General features: G+C 38.6%; 3 protein-coding genes across 6 annotated transcripts in view; 2 read left to right on the top strand and 1 right to left on the bottom strand.

Annotated features, from left to right (window-relative positions):
• SH3BGRL (SH3 domain binding glutamate rich protein like) overlaps positions 1-21,472 on the bottom strand; it is a 523,004-nt gene that overhangs the window by 134,024 nt on the left and 367,508 nt on the right. The gene's annotated exons all lie outside the window — the stretch shown is intronic.
• The window catches only part of LOC126946313 (40S ribosomal protein S24), a 1,171,839-nt gene that overhangs the window by 824,753 nt on the left and 325,614 nt on the right, over positions 1-21,472 (top strand). The window lies entirely within an intron of this gene.
• The window catches only part of HMGN5 (high mobility group nucleosome binding domain 5), an 86,915-nt gene that overhangs the window by 39,870 nt on the left and 25,573 nt on the right, over positions 1-21,472 (top strand). Inside the window, exon 1 of one of the 3 annotated variants that reach the window (XM_050776404.1) lies at positions 21,109-21,126. The exons of the other annotated variants lie outside the window; for them this stretch is intronic. The gene's annotated coding sequence lies outside the window, so the exon portion shown is untranslated. Of the gene's footprint in view, positions 1-21,108; positions 21,127-21,472 lie in introns of those variants that run through there. 3 annotated transcript variants of the gene reach the window in all.

The following is a 21,472-nucleotide window of genomic DNA, read 5'->3' as shown; positions in this document are numbered from 1 at the left end:
GCTCCATCACTCAGCAAAAAGAGATCTGTATCTGTCCTTAAGATCCTTAGAAGGCCTTTGTTCTTTCTGAAAGATTCTAGGAGGAACTGCTTTAGGTATTTTTGAGGCTTTACCTATCCCAACCTGGTTTTTATCTTTATCCTAGAGCCTTTCTTGACTTGAGAATCTCTGTATGGAGAGACTGGGAAAGAGAAATAGTATTGTATTCAAACTCACCAAGTACTGGGTTCTTTATAATAAGAGTCAAACCTTTAACTCATATCTTTCCGTTTGCATTTTATCATATGTAGTGAAAAGAAGCCAAGTGGTACTTTACACATCTCTATAGCTAGTTCATCAAGTTTACTAAGTGTATCCTGTTTTTCATGTGTACCACAGAAGGGTGTTGCTGACTTGCTGTTACTAAAGAACAAGGTCTCCATTTCATTGAGCTTCCAATTTTTCTTACTTTCCTTTAAGCCCTCACCAACAGCCCCTTTAAGGCTCTGAAGACTTTTTTCTACCACTCTCTTCAAGAGTCTTTCGTACACTTTTGCTTCCTACTCCACACATTTTCAAGTTTTCTTATAACAGCACTCTACTTACAGGTACCAAATTACATTTCAGTTAGCAATAATTGAGTAACAAATCATTCTAAACTTAGAGGCAAGAAACAACCACCATTTTATTATGCTTACAGATTCTGTGGGCTTAGAATTTGGAAAGGACATAATGGAAATATCTTGATTTTGCTCCAAAATGTCTAAGGCCCCAGCTGGGAATACTCAAAGACTAGGGGATGGAACCATTTGAAGGCTTATTCATTCATATATCTGGCAGTTAATGCTAGCCATTAGTTGGGCCAGAACTCCTACATGTGGTTTTTCCATATGACTGAATGAAGACTTTATTTATAGAAATAATTTTGAGGGCACTCATTAACATGTGTCCAGGAGTCAGTCGTCACAACCTGGAACATCAGATCAATAAGAAAGCACAGCTCATATTTCACACAATGGGCGATATCCTTGGGGCAATTCAAGTTCAAACATGCACATACTAGGTAACCAAAACTTCTAGGTAGATGCATTGTCATGTAATCTAGGATGACATGGGGTAGCAGGAGCCACTTAACCCCAGAAGATCCTCTACGCTAGAAATTTCATAGATGTCTATCAGCAGTTGGAAATAACTCATCAGATATAAACAACCAACAGATGATTACATATGTCCTTGCTTGAGGTCCTCTGTGAAAGACACCAAACTTGTAGACCGAACTAGGAACACATTCCACAGAATGATTGGTTGAAGATGTCCACTCAAAAATTCTGCACACAAGCACTATTTACAATAACAAACACATGGAACCAACCCAAATGTCCATCAATGATAGACTGGATAAAGAAAATGTGGTACATATACACCATAGAATACTATGCAGCCATAAAAAGGAACGAGATCATGTTCTTTGCAGGGATATGGATGAATCTGGAAGCCATCATCCTCAGCACATTAACACAGGAACAGAAAACCAAGCACTACATGTTCTCACTAACAAGTGGGGGTTGAACAATGAGAACACATGGACACAGGAAGGGGAAAAACACACACTGGGGCCAGTTGTGAGGTGAGGGGCAAGGGGAGGGAGAGCATTAGGAAAAATTGCTAATGAAACCTAGATGACAAGTTAGTAGGTGCAGTTACCCACCATTGCACACATGTACCTATGTAACAAACCTACACATTCTGCCCTTGTATCCTAGAACTTAAAGTAAAATAAAAAATAATAAATAAATAAATAAATAAGAAGCAAGAAAAGAAAAAGAAGAAAGAAGTCTGCACACAAGTTATTTGCCTCTGGACATTACAACAGGGCCTTCTGAATACACTGATAGTAAATTTTCTGGGATTTCTATTGATTTTATATCTAGAATGATATCTTCAATAAGTCACAAATTTTCCTGAATCAGGAAACACACAACAAATCCTTAACCTGCTAAGATATCTTTACCAAGGTTGATATGGAATTGAGAATTCAGATTATATAGTAAATACAATTTTGAATGAGCTCTCTTCACCTACAACAATATCATAAGCATTTTTCATGTAATTGCATTATTTTCATAACTAGAAATATTAATTTCAACAGTTTTCCCTTAAGATTTAATTGCATAAAAATATTTGAATGGTAAAAACACTCAAATATATCAATAAATTATATCTACATTTCAAATCTCAGAGATGAATATTGTATAAGGATTCATTTTGAAGTAAAGAAAAAGTACTCCTTTTTAAATTAATACATTAAAAGTTGTGCTTTTATCATAAATATATTTTTTATTATTAAAAAACTGACTATGGCTAATGCCTGTAATCCTAACACTTTAAGAGGCTGAGAGGGGCCATGGCTTGAGCCCAGGAGTTTGAGACCAGCCTGGACAACATAGTGAGATACTGTCTCTACCAAAAAAAGAAAAAATAGAATTTCACAGATAAGTATTAACCAAGAGAGACAAAATTATCCTAAAATTTTTGTTTACCTTCTTCACCACCATTTAAGTTCTCCCTCTGGCTCAAATGGTTATTGGTTCATCTTATCACCCAAGACGCTCTGGCCTTCTGAGTAGGACTCTTACTGAACTCTCCACAGCCTAAAGTGTAGGACATGATTGTCGTATTATGAAACCCATAGTTTCAGAAGCACTACACATATTGATATAGATGAGCTGGCAGCAATTGTGCAGACTTTTCTTTTTTTAATTTTTATTTTTATTTGAAGTTCTGGGGTACATGTGCAGAATGTGCAGGTTTGTTACATAGGTAAAAGTGTGTCGTGGTGGTTTGCTGCACCTATCAACTCATCACCCAAGCATTAAGCCCAGCATGCATCACCTATTTTTCCTAATGCTCTTTCTCCCCACACTCTACCCCCCAATAGGCCCCAGTGTGTGTTGTTCCCCTGTCTGTGCCCATGTGTTCTCATTGTTCAGCTCGCACTTACAAGTGAGAACATGCAGTGCTTGGTTTTCTGTTCCTGCACTAGTTTACTGAGGATAATGGCTTCCAGCTCTGTCCATGTCCCAGCAAAGGACATGGTCTTATATCTTTTTATAGCTGCATAGTATTCCATGGTGTATATGTACCACATTTTCTTTATCCAGTCTATTGAGGGGCATTTGGGTTGATTCCATGTCTCTGCTATTGTGAATAGTGCTGCAGTGAACATACACGTGCATGTATGTTTGTAATAGAATGATTTATATTCCTTTGGATATATACCCAGGAATGAGATTTCTGGATCAAATGCTAGCTAAACATTATTAAAAAATTAACTCAAGATGGATCTAAGACTTAAATGTAAAACTCAAAACTATAAAAACCTTAGAAAAAAATCTAGGCAATACCATTCAGGACATAGGCACGGGCAAAGATTTCAAGACGAAAACTCCAAAAGCAATTACAACAAAAGCAAAAATTGACAAAGGGGATCAAATTAAACTAAAGAGCTTCTACACAGCAAAAGAAACTATCCTCAGAGTGAACAGGCAACCTACAGAGTTGGAGAAAATTTTTGCAACCTATCCACCTGACAAAGGTCTAATATCCAGAATCTACAAGCAACTTAAACAAATTTACAATAAAAGAAAACCATTAAAAAGTGAGCAAAGGACGTGAACAGACAATTCTCAAAAGAAGACATTCATGTGGCCAACAAACATATGAAATAAAGCTCAACATCACTGATCATCAGAGAAATGCAAATCAAAACCACAATGAGATACCATCTCATGCCAGTCAGAATGGTGATTATTAGAAAGTCAAGAACAGATGCTGGCAAGGTTGCAGAGAAATAGGAACGCTTTTACATTGTTGGTGGGAATGTAAATTAGTTCAACCATTGTGGAAGACGTTATGCAGTCTTTTCATTGGGACAACACTGGAAGGTAACTAAGCAATTTTTGGAAAAAAGCAATTATAGAACTATTGGTTCTTAATCAAAGGTCCTACTACATCTCGGGACACAACATTTGCACATTTTTTTTCAGGCATATAATGCCATTTAAAACACTTTACCTGGGTCAGTTGATAAAATTTTTTATATAACTCCAGGAAACTCAGGCCTCATAATTCTGAGGAAGGGAGAATATTTTAAATATCCCGTCTGATGGAAAATACATAGACTAGGTCATTCTGTCCGTATGTCCCTATGCCAGACCTATTTCAAATTAGTGTTAACACTCTGGAGGGTATGTGACTTCTTGTTTATGAGGAGACACCAACACTTTCAACGTTGGGGACAGACACTGTGTAAGAATTCCAGTTTTGGAAAAGATGTGCTATGTAATAATACTGCCCTAACCATGACATTCAAGGAAAAGCTTTCAACACTTTTATGTTACACTGTTATAGATCACTAAGGCTGGCCACCTGGGATCTATATATACAGCTGAAAGGCTACCCAGTCAACTGCATCCACCTCTTAGGCATCCTGTTTCAGTCTATCACCAGCTATGACTGAGTGAATATACTAGCAGAAAACATTTTATTGCAGAAAATTCAGCCACTTTATGTAAAAGTGTGCCAGGCCTGCTGGCAAGAAATGCTACAGCTACTCAGTAATGATAAAATCAGCTAAGCCCTCCTGCTCTACCTTTATCTAAATTGGTGGGGCGGGGGAGGATCTTGGCTGCCCGTTTACCCACACACTGACAGATTTCAGGACAATGGGAAACTTAATAATGGTCCAGCAGACCCAGACTCACTTCAAACCTCTGCCAGACTTTGCACACATGTAAAGGGAATCTGCTTCCAAGAGAGACCCACTATCCATAAGAATCTACTAGGGTAGGAAAATTCATGGAGCTTCTCATGCTATGTTGGTACTTAAACTTAATTGTTCTAGACCCACAACTGAACTATAATCAGAAGCATCCTGAACTATGAGCTTCATCTTAAACAACTGATAGTATCAAGGCCCACAGGTTATTCAGGAGTGCCTGCTTTATCAGTCACACTGACAAGCAGAGTGCAAAAGAAGAAATCAATCTTCAGAGAAGCCATCTCTCAACAGAAGACAGAGGAGTTACCCCATTTATTCAGTTATTAAATAGATAATTATTGAACACTTACTATGAGATAAGCCCTTGGGATATATTGGTGAGCAAAGTAGACAAAAATCCTTGCCCTATGGAGCTTACATTCTAGAGTAGGAGATAGAAAATGAACCAAATAAATAAGAATTAAATTGCTTATTGAAAGTCATAAGTGCTATGGAGGTAAATAAAGAAATAAGGGGAATACAGAGATTATTTTTTAAATAAGTAATCAGGAAAGGTCTCACCGAGACTCTAATATTTAACCAATGACTTGAAGTTTGAAGTTGGAAGACCCACAGGTGTGTGGAGTTCTAGACAGAGGGACCAAGATTTTGGAATTTCAACTCTCATTTAAACTTTAGGCTGAGGCCTCAGTCATTTTGATTAAATAACAAGTGAATCAGCATGATGGTAGCTGTTGCTAATATGTGTTAGCCTGGCTTCACTTCTGGCCATTCCTTGGCCTACCTTGATTTATATCACATTCACATAGTACAATGTCTGCTCCCATTACTACTTTGGAGGCAAACATATTGCAGGAGGATACCAGCCACACCAACAACTACAATGACCATTTAATTTTTAGAAAACAAAAAGACATTGAGTATTTTGGAGAACAGGTTGACAAATTCTATTCCATGAGCCAAACTCATCCATCTTTTTTAAATTGAAAATTTTGTTGAGAGAACTATAGATTCATATGGAGTTGTAAGAAATAATATAGAGTGATTCCATATACTTTACCCAGTTTCCAACAGTGGTAATGACTTTCAAAACTATATCACAAACAGGCTATTTACAAGAGACAATCCTCTGACCTTGTTCACACTTCTACATGTTTTTATGCACTCATTTGTTTGTGTGTGTGTATTGAGTTCTAAGAAATTTTATCACGAGTATAGGTTCATGTATACACTATCACAGTCTAGATACAAAACAACTCCATTATGACAAGGATCCATTGTATTGTGTTTTTCTAACTACTCCCCCCAGCTCCTTCCCAATTTCTACCCTGTTCCTAATCCCTGGCAATCTGCTATTTATTTCTAAAATTTTGTTATTTAAAGAATGTTTTAAAAAGGATTCACAAAATATGTGACTGTTTGGGGTTGGTTTTTTTCACTCAACTTAATTCCCTGGAAATTCATTCAAGCTATTGGATGTAGCAATAGTTTATTCCTTTACATTGCTGTGTAGTATTCCATGGCATAGATGTTCCATAGCTTAACCATTAACACATTGAAGGACATTTGCGTTTTTACAGTTTGTGGCCATTATGAATAAAGCTGCTACAAACATTCCTGTACAGCTTTATGTGTGAACATAAGTTTTAACTCTCCAGGGAAAAATGACCCAGAGGGCAATTGCTGAGTGGCTGTGCCATTTTACATTCTCACCAGCAACATATACATGATCCATTTCTCCACATTCTTGCCAGAATTTTCTAATATCTCTAATTTATATTTTAGCTGTTTTCATAAATGTGTAAAGATAACTTTTTGTAGTTTACTTTGGATTTCCCTAATTGCTAATATTGCTGAACATCTATTTATGTGCTTATTTGCCATCTGGATATCCTCTTTGATGAAATGTCTATTTGTGTCTTTCAGCCACTCTCTAATTACTTCTAATTGTCTAATGGGTTGTAGGGAGTTTTTTGGTTAAGTTTTAAGAGCTTATATTTTATATATATATATATATATATATATATATACACACACACACACACACACACACACATACACACACACACTAGACCTTTGTCTGATATGTAATTTTCAAATATTTTCTCCTTGCCTGTAGCAGGTCTTTTCATCCTCCTCACAGCATCTTTCATAGAGCGAAAGTTTGATTTTTGCTCTATGATTTGACTGGGCACAATTTATCAATTTTTTTCTGTTATGAATCATAATTTTGGTGTCAAATATAAGAGCTCTGTCTAGTTCCTAGACATTAAAGATTTTTCCCATATTTTTTATAAAAATTTTATAGTTTTGCATTTTACATGTAAGTCCATGATCCATTGTGTGTTTTTTTGTTTTGTTTGTTTTTAATTTTTTATTTTTGTGGGTACATAGTAGGTGTATATATTTATGGGGTACATGAGATGTTTTGATTCAGGCTTGCAATGTGAAAAGAATCACCTCTTGGAGAATATGATATCCATCTCCTCAAGCACTTACACTTTGTGTTATAAACAATCCAATTACACACTTTAAGCTATTTTAAAATGTACAATTAAGTTATTATGGACTATAGTCACTACATTGTGCAGTCAAATAGTATGTCTTATTCATTATTTCTAACTATTTTTTTTACCCATTAACCATCCTCCCCCACCCCCACCCCTGAGCCCTGCACTATGCTTCCCAGGCTCTGGTAACCTTCATTCTACTCTCTATGTCCATGAGTTCTTTATTTTATTTTATTTTTAGATCCCACAAATAAGTGGAAACATGTGATGTTTGTCTTTCTGCACCTCGCTTATTTTCCTTAACGTAATGATCTCCAGTTCCATCCATGTTGTTGCAAATGACTAGATCTCATTCCTCTTTTATGGCTGAATAGTACTCCACTGTGTACATGTACCACATTTTCTTAATCCATTCATCTGTTGATAGACACTTAGGTTGCTTCCAAATCTTGGCTCTTATAAACAGTGCTGCAACAAATATAGGACTGCAGATATCTCTTCAGTATACTGATATCCTTTCTTTTGGGCATATACCTGGCAGTGGGATTGCTGGATCATATGGTAGCTCTATTTTTAGTCATTTGAGGAACTTCCAAACTGTTCCCTACAGTGGTTGTACTAATTTACCTTCCCACCACCAGTGTACAAGGGTTCCGTTTTCTTTACATCCTCACCAGCATTTGTTATTTGCTGTTGTTTTTGGATGTAAGCCATTTTAACTGGGGTGAAATGATATCTCATTGTAGTTTTGATTTGAATTTCTCTGATAATCAATGATGTTCTCTGATAATCAATGATGAACCTTTTCATACGACTGTTTGCCATTTGTATGTCTTCTTTTGAGAAATGTCTATTCTAATCTTTTGCTCATTTTTAATTGGATTATTAGATTTTTTTCCTATAGAGTTGTTTGAGTTCCTTATATATTCTGGTTATGAATCCCTTGTCATATGGGTAGTTTGCAAATATTTTATGCAATTCTGTGGGTTGTCTGTTTGCTTTGTTGATTGTTTCTTTTGCTGTGCAGAAGCTTTTTAACTTGATGTGATCCCATTTGTCCACGTTTGTTTTGGTTGCCTGTGTTTGTGAGATAATGCTCAAGAAATTTTTGCCTGGTCAGTTGTCGTGGGGAGTTTCTCCAATGTTTCTTTGTATTAGTTTCATAGTTTGAAGGGTCAGATTTAAGTCTTTAATCCATATTGATTTGATTTTTGTATACGGCAAGAGATAGAAGTCAAGTTTCATTATTCTGCATGCTGATATCCAGTTTTCCCAGCACCATATATTGAAGAGACTGTCTTTTCCCTAGTGTATATTCTTGGCACCTATGTTAAAACGAGTTCACTGTAGATGTATGGATTAACTCTGAGTTTTCTATTCTGTTCCTTTGGTGTATATGTCTATTTTTATGCCAGTACCCTGTTGTTTTGATTACTATAGCTCTGTAGAATTTAAAGTCAAGTAATAGAATTCCTCCAGTTTTGTTCTTTTTGCTTAGGATAACTTTGGCTATTCTGGGTCTTCTGTGGTTCCCTATAAATTTTAGAATATTTTTTTTCTATTTCTGTGAAGAATGCCATTGGTATTTTGTTAGGGGTTGCATTAAGTCTGTAGATTGCTTAGGGTAGTGTGGACATTTTAATAATATTGATTCAATCAATGAACATGAGGTATTTTTTCGGGGTTTTTTTTGTATCCTCTTCAATTTATTTCATCTTGTTTTATAGTTTTCGTTACAGAGCTCTTTCACTTTTTTGGTTAATTCCTAGGTATTTAATTTTATGTGTGGCTATTATAAATGGGATTACTTTTTAAAATTTCATTTTCAGATCATATGTAGATTTTGTATCCTGCAACTTTTCTGAATATTTTAATCAGTCTAATAGTTTTATTCTGGAGTTTTTAGTTTTTTTCAAATATAAACAAGGATATCTCTCTCTCTCTCTCTCTCTCTCTCTATATATATATATATATATATAGAGAGAGAGAGAGAGAGAGAGGTAGAGTTTTGCTCTGTCACCCAGGCTGGAGTGCAGTGGCTTGATCTTGGCTCACTGCAACCTCTGCCTCCTAGGTTCAAGCAATTCTTGTGCCTCAGCCTCCCGAGAAGCTGGGATTACATGCGTGGGCCACCACACCTGGCTAATATTTGTATTTTTATTCGAGATTAGGGTTTCATCGTGTTGGCCAGGCTTGTCTTGAACTTCTGGCTTTAAGTGATCTACCCTCCTCAGCCTTCCAAAGTGCTGGGATTACAGGTGTGAGCCACCAATCCCAGCCCGATCTTTTTAGTGTATTGTTGAATTCAGTTTTGAAGTATTTTGTTGAGGATTTTTGCATTCAATATTCATGAGAGATATTGGTCTGTAGTTTTCTTTTTTTGATGTGACTTTGTCTGGTTTTGGAATCAGGGTAATAGTAGCCTTATAGAATGAGGTTGGAAGTATTCCTTGTACCTCAATTTATCAGAATAGTTTGAATAGGATTAGTATTAGTACTTAGTTAAATGTTTGGTAGAATTCAGCACTGAAACCACCGGCTTTTCTTTACTGGGATACTTTTTCTTACAGCTTCGATTTTGTTACTTGTTCGTCTGTTCAGGTTTTGGATCTCTTCCTTATTCAAATTTTGTAGGTTGTATTTGTCTAGAAATTTGTTCATTTCTTCTAGATTTTCCAATTTATTGGCATATAGTTGCTCATGGTAGTCACTAATGATCCTTTGAATTTCTACACTGTCAATTGTAATGTCTCCTTCTTCATTTTCCATTTAATTGAATCTTCTCTCTTTTTTTCGGTTAGTCTGCCCATAGGTTCATCAATTTTGTTTAACTTTTCAAAAAAGGAACTTTCTGTTTCATGGATCTTTTGTTTTGCTTTCTTCATTTCAAAATAATTTATTGCTGCTCTTATATTTTTTTATTTTTATTATTTTTATATTTTTAACATTTTTTATTTTCACTTTTTTTGGTTTTTGTTTTTGTTATTGCTTTGTTTTGTTTTCCAAGACAGAGTTTAACTCTTACTGCCCAGGCTGGAGTACAAAGGTGCGATCTCAGTTCACTGCAACCTCCACCTCCTGGGTTCAAAGCAATTCTCCTGCCTTAGCGTCCTGAGTAGCTGAGATTACAGGCGCCCACCACCATGCCCAGCTAATTTTTTTTTTTTTTTTTTTTTTTTTTGAGACGGAGTCTCGCTCTGTCGCCCAGGCTGGAGTGCAGTGGCCGGATCTCAGCTCACTGCAAGCTCCGCCTCCCGGGTTCGGGCCATTCTCCTGTCTCAGCCTCCTGAGTAGCTGGGACTACAGGCGCCCGCCACCTCGCCCAGCTAGTTTTTTTGTATTTTTTAGTAGAGACGGGGTTTCACCGTGTTAGCCAGGATGGTCTCGATCTCCTGACCTAGTGATCCGCCCGTCTCGGCCTCCCAAAGTGCTGGGATTACAGGCTTGAGCCACCGCGCCCGGCCTATAATTTTTTGTACTTTTAGTAGAGACAGGGTTTCATCATATTGGCCAGGCTGGTCTTAAACTCCTAACCTCAGGTGATCCACCGGCCTTGGCCTCCCAAAGTGCTGGGGTTACAGGCGTGAACCACCACACCCAGCATATGTGTTTTTATAGTTTGCAAAATTACTTTTGTTATTGATTTCTAATTTTATTCCATTGTGTTCAAAGAGGACGCTTGATATTATTTCAATTTTAAAAAATGTTTTAAGACTTGTTTTGTGACCTAACATATGGTCTATTCTTGAGAATCATTTATGTGCTGAGGAAAAGAACGAGTATTCTGCAGCCTATGAATGAAGTGTTCTGTAAATATCTGTTAGAACCATTTGGTCTGTATAGTGCAGATTAAGTCTAATGTTTCTTTTTTGATTTTCTGTCTGGAAGATCTGTACAATGCTGAGAGTGGGGTGTTGAGGTCTCCAGCTATGACTGTATGGGGACCTATCTGTCCCTTTAGCCCTAGTAATATTTGCTTTATAAATCCAGGTGCTCCAGGGTTGGGTGCATAAATGTTTAACATTGTTAAAGCATCTTGCTGAATTGGTGACTTTATCATTATATAGTAACCATCTTTGTCTCTTGTTACAGTTTTGCCCTGAAATCTATTCTGTCTGATGTAGGTATAGCTACTCCTGTGCTTTTTGGTTTCCATTGGCATGGAATATATATTTCCATCCCTTGATGTTCACTCTATGTGCGTCATCATAGGTGAATTATATTTCTTTCAGGCAACAGATCCATGGGTCTTGTTTTTTTTTTTTTTTTTAATATTATACTTGAAGTTCTGGGGTACATGTGCAAAATATGCAGATTAGTTACATAGGTATACATGTGCCATGGTGGTTTGCTGCACCCATCAAGCCATCATCTACATTAGATATTTTTCCTAATGCTATCCCTTCCCTAGCCCCCTGCCCCACCCCTGACAGGGCCCAGTGTGTGATGTTCCCTTCCCTGTGTCCATGTGTTCTCATTGTTCAACTCCCTCTTATGACTGAGAACATGCAGTGTTTGGTTTTCTGTGCTTGTGTTAGTTTGCTGAGAATGATGGTTTCCAGCTTCATCCATGTCCCTGCAAAGGACATGAACATATCCTTTTTTATGGCTGCATAGTATTCCATGGTGTATATGTGCCACATTTTCTTAATCCAATCTATCATTGATGAACATTTGCGTTGGTTCCAAATCTTTCCTATTGACAACTGTGCCACAACACACATACATCTGCATGTGTCTTTATAATAGAATGATTTATAATCCTTTGGGTATATACCTAGTAATGGGATTGCTGGGTCAAATGGTATTTCTAGTTCTAGATCCTTGAGGAATTGCCACACTGTCTTCCACAATGGTTGAACTAATTTACACTCCCACCAACAGTGTAAAAGCATTCCTATTTCTCCACATCCTCTCCAGCATCTGCTGTTTCCTCACATTTTAATGATCACTGTTCTAACTGGCGTGAGATGTTATCTCATTGTGGTTTTGATTTGCATTTCTCTCATGACCAGTGATGATGAGCATTTTTGCATGTCTGTTGGCTGCATAAATTTCTTCTTTTGAGAAGTGTCTATTCATATCCTTTGCCCATTTTTTGATGGGATTTTTTTTTCTTGTAAATTTGTTTAAGTTCTTTGTAGATTCTAGATAGTAGCCCTTTGTCAGATGGATATATTGCAGAATTTTTCTCCCATTTTGTAGGTTGTCTGTTCACTGTAATGGTAGTTTCTTTTGCTGTGCAGAAGCTCTTTTTTTAATTAGATTCCATTTGTCTATTTTGGCTTTTGTTGCCATTGCTTTTGGTGTTTTAGTCATGAAGTCCTTGCCCATGCCTATGTCCTGAATGGTATTGCCTAGGTTTTCTTCTAGGGTTTTTATGGTTTTATGTCTAACATTTAAATCTTTAATCCATCTTGAATTAATTTTTGTATAAGATGTGAGGAAGGGATCCAGTTTCAGCTTTCTACATATGGCTAGCCAGTTTTCCCAACACCATTTATTAGACGAAGAATTCTTTCCCCATCGCTTGTTTTTTTCAGGTTTGTCAAAGCTCCAGATGGTTGTAGATGTGTGGTGTTGTTTCTGAGGCGTCTGTTCTGTTCCATTGGTCTATATATCTGTTTTGGTACTAGTACCATGCTGTTTTGGTTACTGTAGCCTAGTAATATAGTTTTGAAGTCAGGTAACATGATGCCTCCAGCTTTGTTCTTTTTGCTTAGGATTGTCTTGGCTATGCAGGTTCTTTTTCAGTTCCATATGAAATTTAAAGTATTGTTTTCTTATTCTGTGAAGAAAGTCAATGGTAGCTTGATGGGGATAGCATTGAATCTGTAAATTACTTTGGGCAGTATGGCCATTTTCACGATATTGATTCTTCCTATCCATGAGCATGGAATGTTTTTCCATTTGTTTGTGTCCTCTCTTATTTCCTTGAACAGTGGTTTGTAGTTCTCCTTCAAGAGGTCCTTCACATCCCTTGTAAGTTGTATTCCTAGGTACTTTATTCTCTTTGTAGCAACTCTGAATGGGAGTTCACTCAAGATTTGGCTCTCTGTTTGTCTGTTATTGGTGTATACGAATGCTAGTGATTTTTGTACATTAATTTTGTATCCTGCAAGTTTACTGAAGTTGCTTATCAGCTTAAGGAGATTTGGAGCTGAGATGATGGGGTTTTCTAAATATACAATCATGTCATCTGCAAACAGAGACAATTTGACTTCCTCTTTTCCTAACTGAATACCTTTTCTTTCTTTCTCTTGCCTGATTGCCCTGGCCAGAACTTCCATGTTTTATAGGAGTGGTGAGAGAGGGCATCCCTGTCTTGTGCCGGTTTTCAAAGGGAATGCTTCCAGTTTTTGCCCATTTAGTATGATGTTGGCTGCGGATTTGTCATAAATAGATCTTATTATTTTGAGATATTTTCCATCAATACCTAGTTTATTGAGAGTTTTTGGCATGAAGCTAATGCCTTTTCTGTAGCAATTGAGATAATCATGTGGTTTTTGTCTTCGGTTCTGTTTGTGTGATGGATTATGTTTATTGCTTTGCTTATGTTGAGCCAGCCTTGCCTCCCAGGTGAAGCTGACTTGATCGTGGTGGATAAGCTTTTTGATATGCTGCTGGATTCAGTTTGCCAGTATTTTATTGAGGATTTTCACATCGATGTTCACTAAGAATATTGTCCTATAGTTTTCTTTTTTGTGAGTGTCTCTGCCAGGTTTTGTTATCAGAATGATGTTGACCTCATAAAATGAGTTAGGGAGGATTCCCTTTTTTTCTATTGTTTGGAGTAGTTTCAGAAGGAATGGTAGCAGCACCTCTTTGTACCTCTAGTAGAATTCGTCTGTGAATCCGTCTGGTCCTGGACTTTTTTTGGTTGATAGGCTATGAATTGCTGCCTCAATTTCTGAGCTTGTTATTGGTCTATTCAGGGATTTGACTTCTTCCTGGTTGACTCTTGGGAGGGTGTATGTGTCCTGGAATTTATCCATTTCTTCTAGATTTTCCAGTTTATTGGCGTAGAGGTGTTTATAGTATTCTCTGATGGTAGCTTGTATTTCTGTGGGATCGGTTCTGATATCCCCTTTATCATTTTTATTGTGTCTATTTGTTTCTTCTCTCTTTTCTTCTTTATTATTCTGGCTAGCAGTCTATCTATTTTATTGATCTTTTCAAAAAGAAGATCTTTTCCTTGCTTCATTTATTTTTTGAAGGGTTTTTTGTGTATCTCCTTCAGTTCTGCTCTGATGTTAGTTATTTCTTGTCTTCTGCTAGCTTTTGAATTTGTTTGCTCTTGTTTTTCTAGTTCTTTTAGTTGTGATGTTAGGGTGTCGATTTTAGATCTTTCCTTCTTTCTCTTCTGAGCATTTAGAGCTGTAAATTTCCCTCTACACACTGCTTTAAATGTGTCCCAGAGATTCTGGTACGTTGTGTCTTTGTTCCCCTTGGTTTTAAAGAACATCTTTATTTTTGCCCTCATTTCATTATTTACACAATAGTCATTTAGGAGCTGGTTGTTCCGTTTCCATGTAGCTGTGCACCTTTTAGTGAGTTTCTCAATCTTGAGTTATAATTTGATTTCACTGTGGTCTGAAAGACTGTTACGATTTTCATTCTTTTGCATTTGCTGAGGAGTGTTTTACTTCCGACTATGTGGTCAATTTTAGAATAAGTGTGATGTGGTACCAAGAAGAATGTATATTCTGTTGATTTGTGGTGGAGAGTTCTGTAGATGTCTATTAGGTCCACTTGGTCCAGAGCTGAGTTCATGCCCTTGATATCCTTGTTAATTTCTGTCTCATTGATCTGTCTAGCGTTGACAGTGGGGTGTTAAAGTCTCTCACTATTATTGTGTGAGAGTCTAAGTCTCTTTGTAGGTCTCTAAGAACTTGCTCTATTAATATGGGTGCTCCTCTTTGGGATGCATGTATATTTAGGAAAGTTACCTCTTCTCGTTGCATTGATCCCTTTACCACTATGTAATGCTCCTCTTTGTTTCGATCTTTGCTGGTTTAAAGTCTGTTTCATCAGAGACCAGGATTGCAACCCCTGCTTTTTTACATTTCCATTTGCTTGGTAAATATTCCTCCATCCCTTTATTTTGAGCCTATGTGTGTCTTTCAACCTGAGATGGGTCTCCTGAATACAGCCCACGATGGGTCTTGACTTTATCCAATTATCCAGTCTGTGTCTCTTAATGGGCCCATTTAGCCTGTTCATATTTAAGGTTAATATTGTTATTTGTGAATTTGATCCTGTCATTATGATGCTAGCTGGTTATTTTGCCTATTAGTTGATGCAGTTTCTTCATAGCATTGATGGTCTTTACAATTTGGTATGTTTTTGAAGTGGCTAGCACCAGTTGTTCCTGTCCATTTAGTACTTCCTTCAGGAGCTTTTGTAAGGCAGGCTTTGTGGTGACAATATCTCAGCATTTGCTTGCCTGAAAGGATATTATTTCTCCTTCGCTTATGAAGCTTAGTTTTGTTGGATATGAAATTCTGGGTTGAAAATTCTTTTCTTTAAGAATGTTGAATATTTGTCCCCACTCTCTTCTGGCTTGTAGGATTTCTGCCGAGAGATCTGCTGTTAGTCTGATGGGTTACTTTTGTGGGTAACTCAACTTTTCTCTCTAAGGTCTGGCTGTCATTAACATTTTTTTTTCTTCATTTCAACCTTGGTGAATCTGACGATTATGTCTTGGGGTTGCTCTTCTCGAGGAATATGTTTGTGGTTTTCTCTGTATTTCCTGAATTTCAATGTTGACCTGTCTTTCTAGGTTGGGGAAGTTCTCCTGGATAATATCCTTAAGAGTATTTTCTAGCTTGGTTCCATTCTCCCCATCACTTTCAGATACACCAATCAAACGTAGATTTGGTCTTTTCACATGTTTCTTGGAAGCTTCATTCATTTCTTTTCACTCTTTTCTCTAATCTTGTCTTCTCACTTTATTTCATTGAGTTGATCTTTGATCTCTGATATCGTTTCTTCCGCTTGATCGATTCAGCAATTGATACTTGTGTATGCTTCAAGAAGTTTTCGTGCTGTTTTTCAGCTGCATCAGGTCATTTATGTTCTTCTCTAAACTGGTTATTCTAGTTAGCAATTCATCTAACCTCTCTTCAAGCTTCTTAGCTTCCTTGCATTGGATTAGAACATGCTCCTTTAGCTCAGAGGAGTTTGTTATTACCCACCTTCTGAAGCCTACTTCTGTCTGTTCGTCAAACTCCTTCTTCATCCAGTTTTGTTCCCTTACTGTCGAGGAGTTGTGATCCTTTGGAGGAGAAGAGGTGTTCTGGGTTGTGAAATTTTCAAGCTTTTTGCACTGGTTTTTCCTCATCTTCGTGGATTTATCTACCTTTGGTCTTTGATGTTGGTGACTTTCAAATGGGGATTCTGTGTGTACATCCTTTTTGTTGCTGTTGATGCTATTCCTTTCTGTTTGTTAATTTTCCTTCTAACAGTCAGAGCCCTCTGCTGCAGTTCTGCTGGCATTTGCTGGAGGTCCATTCCAGACCCTGTTTGCCTGAGTGTCACCAGCGGAGGTTGCAGAACAGAAAAGATTGCTGCCTGTTCCTTCCTCTGGAAGCTTTGTCCCATGGGGGCACCTGCCAGATGCCAGTGAGAGCTCTCCTGTATAGGTGTCTGTTGGCCTCTACTGGGGGTGTCTCCCAGTCAGGATACACGGGGTTTAGGGACCCACTTGAGGATGCAGCCTGTCCCTTATCAGAGCTTGAACACTGTACTGGGAGATCTGATGCTCTCTTAAGAGCTGTCAGGAGGGACGTTTAAGTCTCCTGAAGCGGCATCCACAGCCATTCCTTCCCCTAAGTGCTCTGTTCCAGGGAGAAGGGGGTTTTATCTATATGTCCCTGACTGGGGCTGCTGCCTTTTTTTCAGAGATGCCCTGCCAAGAGAGGAAAAATTTCTAGAGACGCAGCCTGGCCACAGCAGCCTTGCTGAGCTGTGGTGGGCTCTGCCCAGTTCGAACTTCCAAGTGGCTTTGTTTACACAGTGAGGGTAGAACTGCCTACTCAGGCCTCAGCAATGGTGGATGCTCCTCTCTGCACCAAGCTTGAGCATCCCAGGTCGACTTCAGACTGCTAGCAGTGAGAATTTCAAGCCAGTGGATCTTATCTTGCTGTGTTCCATGGGGGTGTGACCCACCAAGCCAGGCACCGGAGGGAATTTCCTGGTCTGCCAGTTGTGAAGACCACAGGAAAAGCACAGTATCTGGGCCAGAGTGCACTGTTGTTCCTGGTACGGTCTCTCATGGCTCCCCTTGGCTAAGAAAGGTAAATCCCACAACTCCTTGCATTTCCTGGGTGAGGTGATGCCCTATTCTGCTTCAGCTCACCCTGTGTGGGCTGCATTCACTGTCCAACCAGTCCCAATGAGACGAAGTGGGTACCTCAGTTGGAAATGCAGAAATCACCTGCGTTCTGCATCAGTCTCGCTGGGAGCTGCAGACAAGAGCTGTTCCTATTCAGCCATCTTGCCAGCAAGTCTCCTGGGTCTTGTCTGTTCATTCATTCAGCCACTCCATGTCTTTTGATGGGAGAGTTTAGTCCACTGATATTCAGTGTTATTATTGATAAGTAAGGACTCACCCTGACATTTTGTTATTTGTTTTCTGGTTGTTTTGTGGTGTTCTCTTCTTTCTTTCTCTCCTTTCTGTCTTCCTTTAGTGAAGATGATTTTCTCTTCTGATATAATTAAGTTTCTTATTTTTTGTGTACCCATTGTATGTTTTTTTGTTTGAAGTTATCATGAGGCTTGCAAATACTATCTAATAACTAATCATTTCAAGCTGATAATAGCTTAATGCTGTTTGCATCAACAAATAAACAATTAAAAACTAATAAAACTTTACACCTTAACTTCATTCCTTGCTTTTTAGCTTATTGTCATTTCTATTTATATCTTATTGTATTGTATATGTCTTGAAAAGTTGTCACAGTCATTATTTTTTATTGATTCATCATTTAATCTTTCTACTTAGCAAGAGTAGTTTACACACCACAGTTATGGAGTTATAATATTTTGTATTTTTCTGTTTACTTACTATGACCAGTGAGATTTGTACCTTCAGGTGATTACTCATTGTTCATTAACATCCTTTTCTTTCTGACGAAAGTACTCCCTTTAGCATTTCTTGTAGGACATGTCCAGTGTTGAAATCTCCTTCATACTTAAAGGATATTTTTACTGGATATGCTATTCTGGGATAAACTTTTTTTTTTTTTGCTTCAGTACTTTAAATATGTCATGCCACTCTCTCCTGGCATGTCAGGTTTCCACTGAAAAACCTGCTGCAAGATGTATTGAAGCTCCACTGTATTAAATATGTTATCTGTTTATTTTCTCTTTCTGCCTTTAGGATTCTTTCTTCATCCTTTGTATTTGGGAGTTTGACTATTAAATGCTTGAGGTAGTCTTCTTTAGGTTAAATCTGCTTGATGCTGTATAACCTTCTTCTGCTTAGATATTAATACCTTTCTCTTGGTTTCAGAAGTTCTATGATATTATCCCTTTGAATAAATTTTCTACCCCCTCTTTCTTTCTCTGCCTCCTCCTTAAAGTCAATAACTCATAGATTTGCCCTTTTAGGGCTGTTTTCTAGATCCTGAGGATGTGCTTTAGGGTTTTTTATTCTTTTTTTTTTCCTTTGTCTCCTCTTACTGTGTAATTTTGAATACCCCGTCCTCAAGTTCACTGATTGTTTCTTCTGGTTGGTCAGTTCTGCTATTAAAAGACTGACGAGTTCCTCAGTATACCAATTGCATTTCTCAGCTTCAGAATTTATGCTGGAAACCTTTTAATTACTTCAGTCTCTTTGTTAAATTTATCTGATAGAATTCTGAATTCCTTCTCTCTATTATCTTAAATTTCTTTGAGTTTCTTCAATATAGCTATTTTGAATTCTCTGTCCTGAAGTTCACATGTAGATATGTTTCTCCAGGATTGGTCCCTGATTCTTTATTTAGTTCATTTGGGGAGGTCATGTTTTCCTGGGTGGTGTTGATGCTAATAGATGTTATTTAGTGTCTGGGCATTGAAGAGTTTGGTATTTATTGTTGTCTTCATTGTCTGGGCTTGTTTGCACCCTTCCTTCTTTGGAAGGCTTTCCAGATATTCAAAAGTACTTGGGTGTTGTGTTCCAAGCTGTATCTGTTTTAGGATGCTTCCAAAGCTCAATAACACTTTGGTTCCTGAAAACTACTAAAAGTACCACCCTGATGACCTTTGACGAGATCTAGGAGAATACTCTGTGCTACCAGGCAGAGACACTTGTTTTCTTCCTTTACTTTCTCCTAAACAAAAGTAGTCTCTCTCTCTCTCTCTCTCTCTCTCTCTCTCTCTCTCTCTCTGTTCTGCATCAGTTGAAGCTGGAATTGGAGTGAAATAAGCACTTTTGTGACCACTGCCACTATAACTGATCTGGGTCAGACCTGTAGCCAGCACAGCACTGGGTGTCTCCCAAAGCTTACTATAACCACTCCCTTGCTACTGCCTATGTTCATTTAAGGCCTTGGGATTCTACAATCAGCAGATGGCAAGGCCAGCTAGGGTGTTCTATTGTACTGTGGCTGAACTCGCACTCAAACCAACAGATGCAGTCCTTCCCACCCTTTCCTCTCCTTTTCAAAGGCAGAGGAGCCTCTCCCAGTAGCTACCACCATCCCAGGCCATGGGGAGTTCTGCCAGACTACCACTGATGTTCTCTTAAGGCCCTTCAGTCAGCTGGTGATGAATGCTGCCTGGCCTGAGACTCACCCTTCGGGGCAGTAGGCTCCCCTCTGGTGCAGGGCAGGTCCAGAGATGCTGACCAAGAGTCAAGTCCTGAAATCAGGGATCCCAGGGGCCTGCTTGATGCACTATCCCCACATGGCCATGCTGGTAACTAAGGTGGAAGACAAAATTCCCTTTACTTTTCCATCTGCTTTTCTCAAGCAGAAGGAGTTTTGCACTTTATCCACCACAGCTGGTCATATGCTGAATCTCACCTGAAGGCAGAAAATCTCAGAGGCTCACCCAAGGCCTTGGTGTAGTACCAGGTAATCGCTACTGGTTGTTTAGGGACAAAGGGCTTTTCAGTTAGTGGGTGATGAATGCTGACAGACAGATTCCTGACAGAGTCCTTCCCTTCAAGGCAGCAGGTTCCCTTCTGGCTCAGGGTATGTCTGGAAATGTTATCTGGGAACTAGGGCCTGAAACAGTGACCTCACAACTCTGGTGCCCTCTCCTGCTGTGACTGAGCTGGTATCCAAGATACAAGACAACTTTCTCCTCATTCTTTCCTCTCCTCTCTTCATGCGGAAAGAAGAGGTCGCTTTTAAGACTGCGAGCTATGCAGCCTGGGGTTAGGGGAGGGCTGATGCCAATATTCCCTTGACTGCTCCAGCTGGTGTCTCAGTAGGTTGCAAGCTCCCCAGTCCACTGTCTCTAGGCTCAATTCAGCCCTAGGACTTGCCTAAGAGTTGCAATCGTTATGTCATAGATGTCTTTCAAGTTTACTTGAAGACATAGGGTGCTGGAGCCCTCCGTGGTGAGGTTTTCAGGAAATCAAGTCTTGACCACTAGGATTCACAATTCCCCTGTGACTAGGGCTGGTTTAAATGCTCCCTCTGTGGGCAGGCATCAGCTGAATTTGGTTCAGTTCTCCTTTCTGCTATAACAGAATAGCACTGAGTTCAGTGTCTCACTGCTGCTGTACTCTTCCTCCTGCAGTGTCGAGTTGCTCCCTGCACCATGCTGCTTCTGCTGGAGTAGTGGCGGAGGGGCAGTATCAGCCATTCAAGACTGCTTTTTCTGTCTTCAGTGCCTCTTTCAGCAACATAGAGTTAAAACCAGGTACTGTGAGGGCTCACCTGATTTTTGCTTCTTACGAAGATGTTTTTTTCTGTGTAGATAGTTGTTAAACTACTGTCCTTGCGGGGAAGATAATTGATGGAGCTTTCCATTCTGCCATTTTACTCTGCCTCTTTGTGAGTTAAGTTTTTAAGATAAGGTGTAAGTTAAGGTCAAGGTTCACTGTTGCCTATGGGTATCCAGTTGTTCTAGTATCATTTGTTGAAAAGACTACCGTTCATTGATTTGTGTTTGCACCTTTACCAAAAATCAGTTGACTATGTCCCTTGATCTATGCATCTATTCCTTTGCCAAACCACACTGCTTTGATTACTGTGGCTATAGTAAA

Source organism: Macaca thibetana, chromosome X, assembly GCF_024542745.1.
Source record: "Macaca thibetana thibetana isolate TM-01 chromosome X, ASM2454274v1, whole genome shotgun sequence".
Lineage (NCBI taxonomy): Eukaryota > Metazoa > Chordata > Mammalia > Primates > Cercopithecidae > Macaca > Macaca thibetana.
Note: the sequence above shows the minus strand (reverse complement) of the source record. Positions and strands in the feature narration are given on the sequence as shown.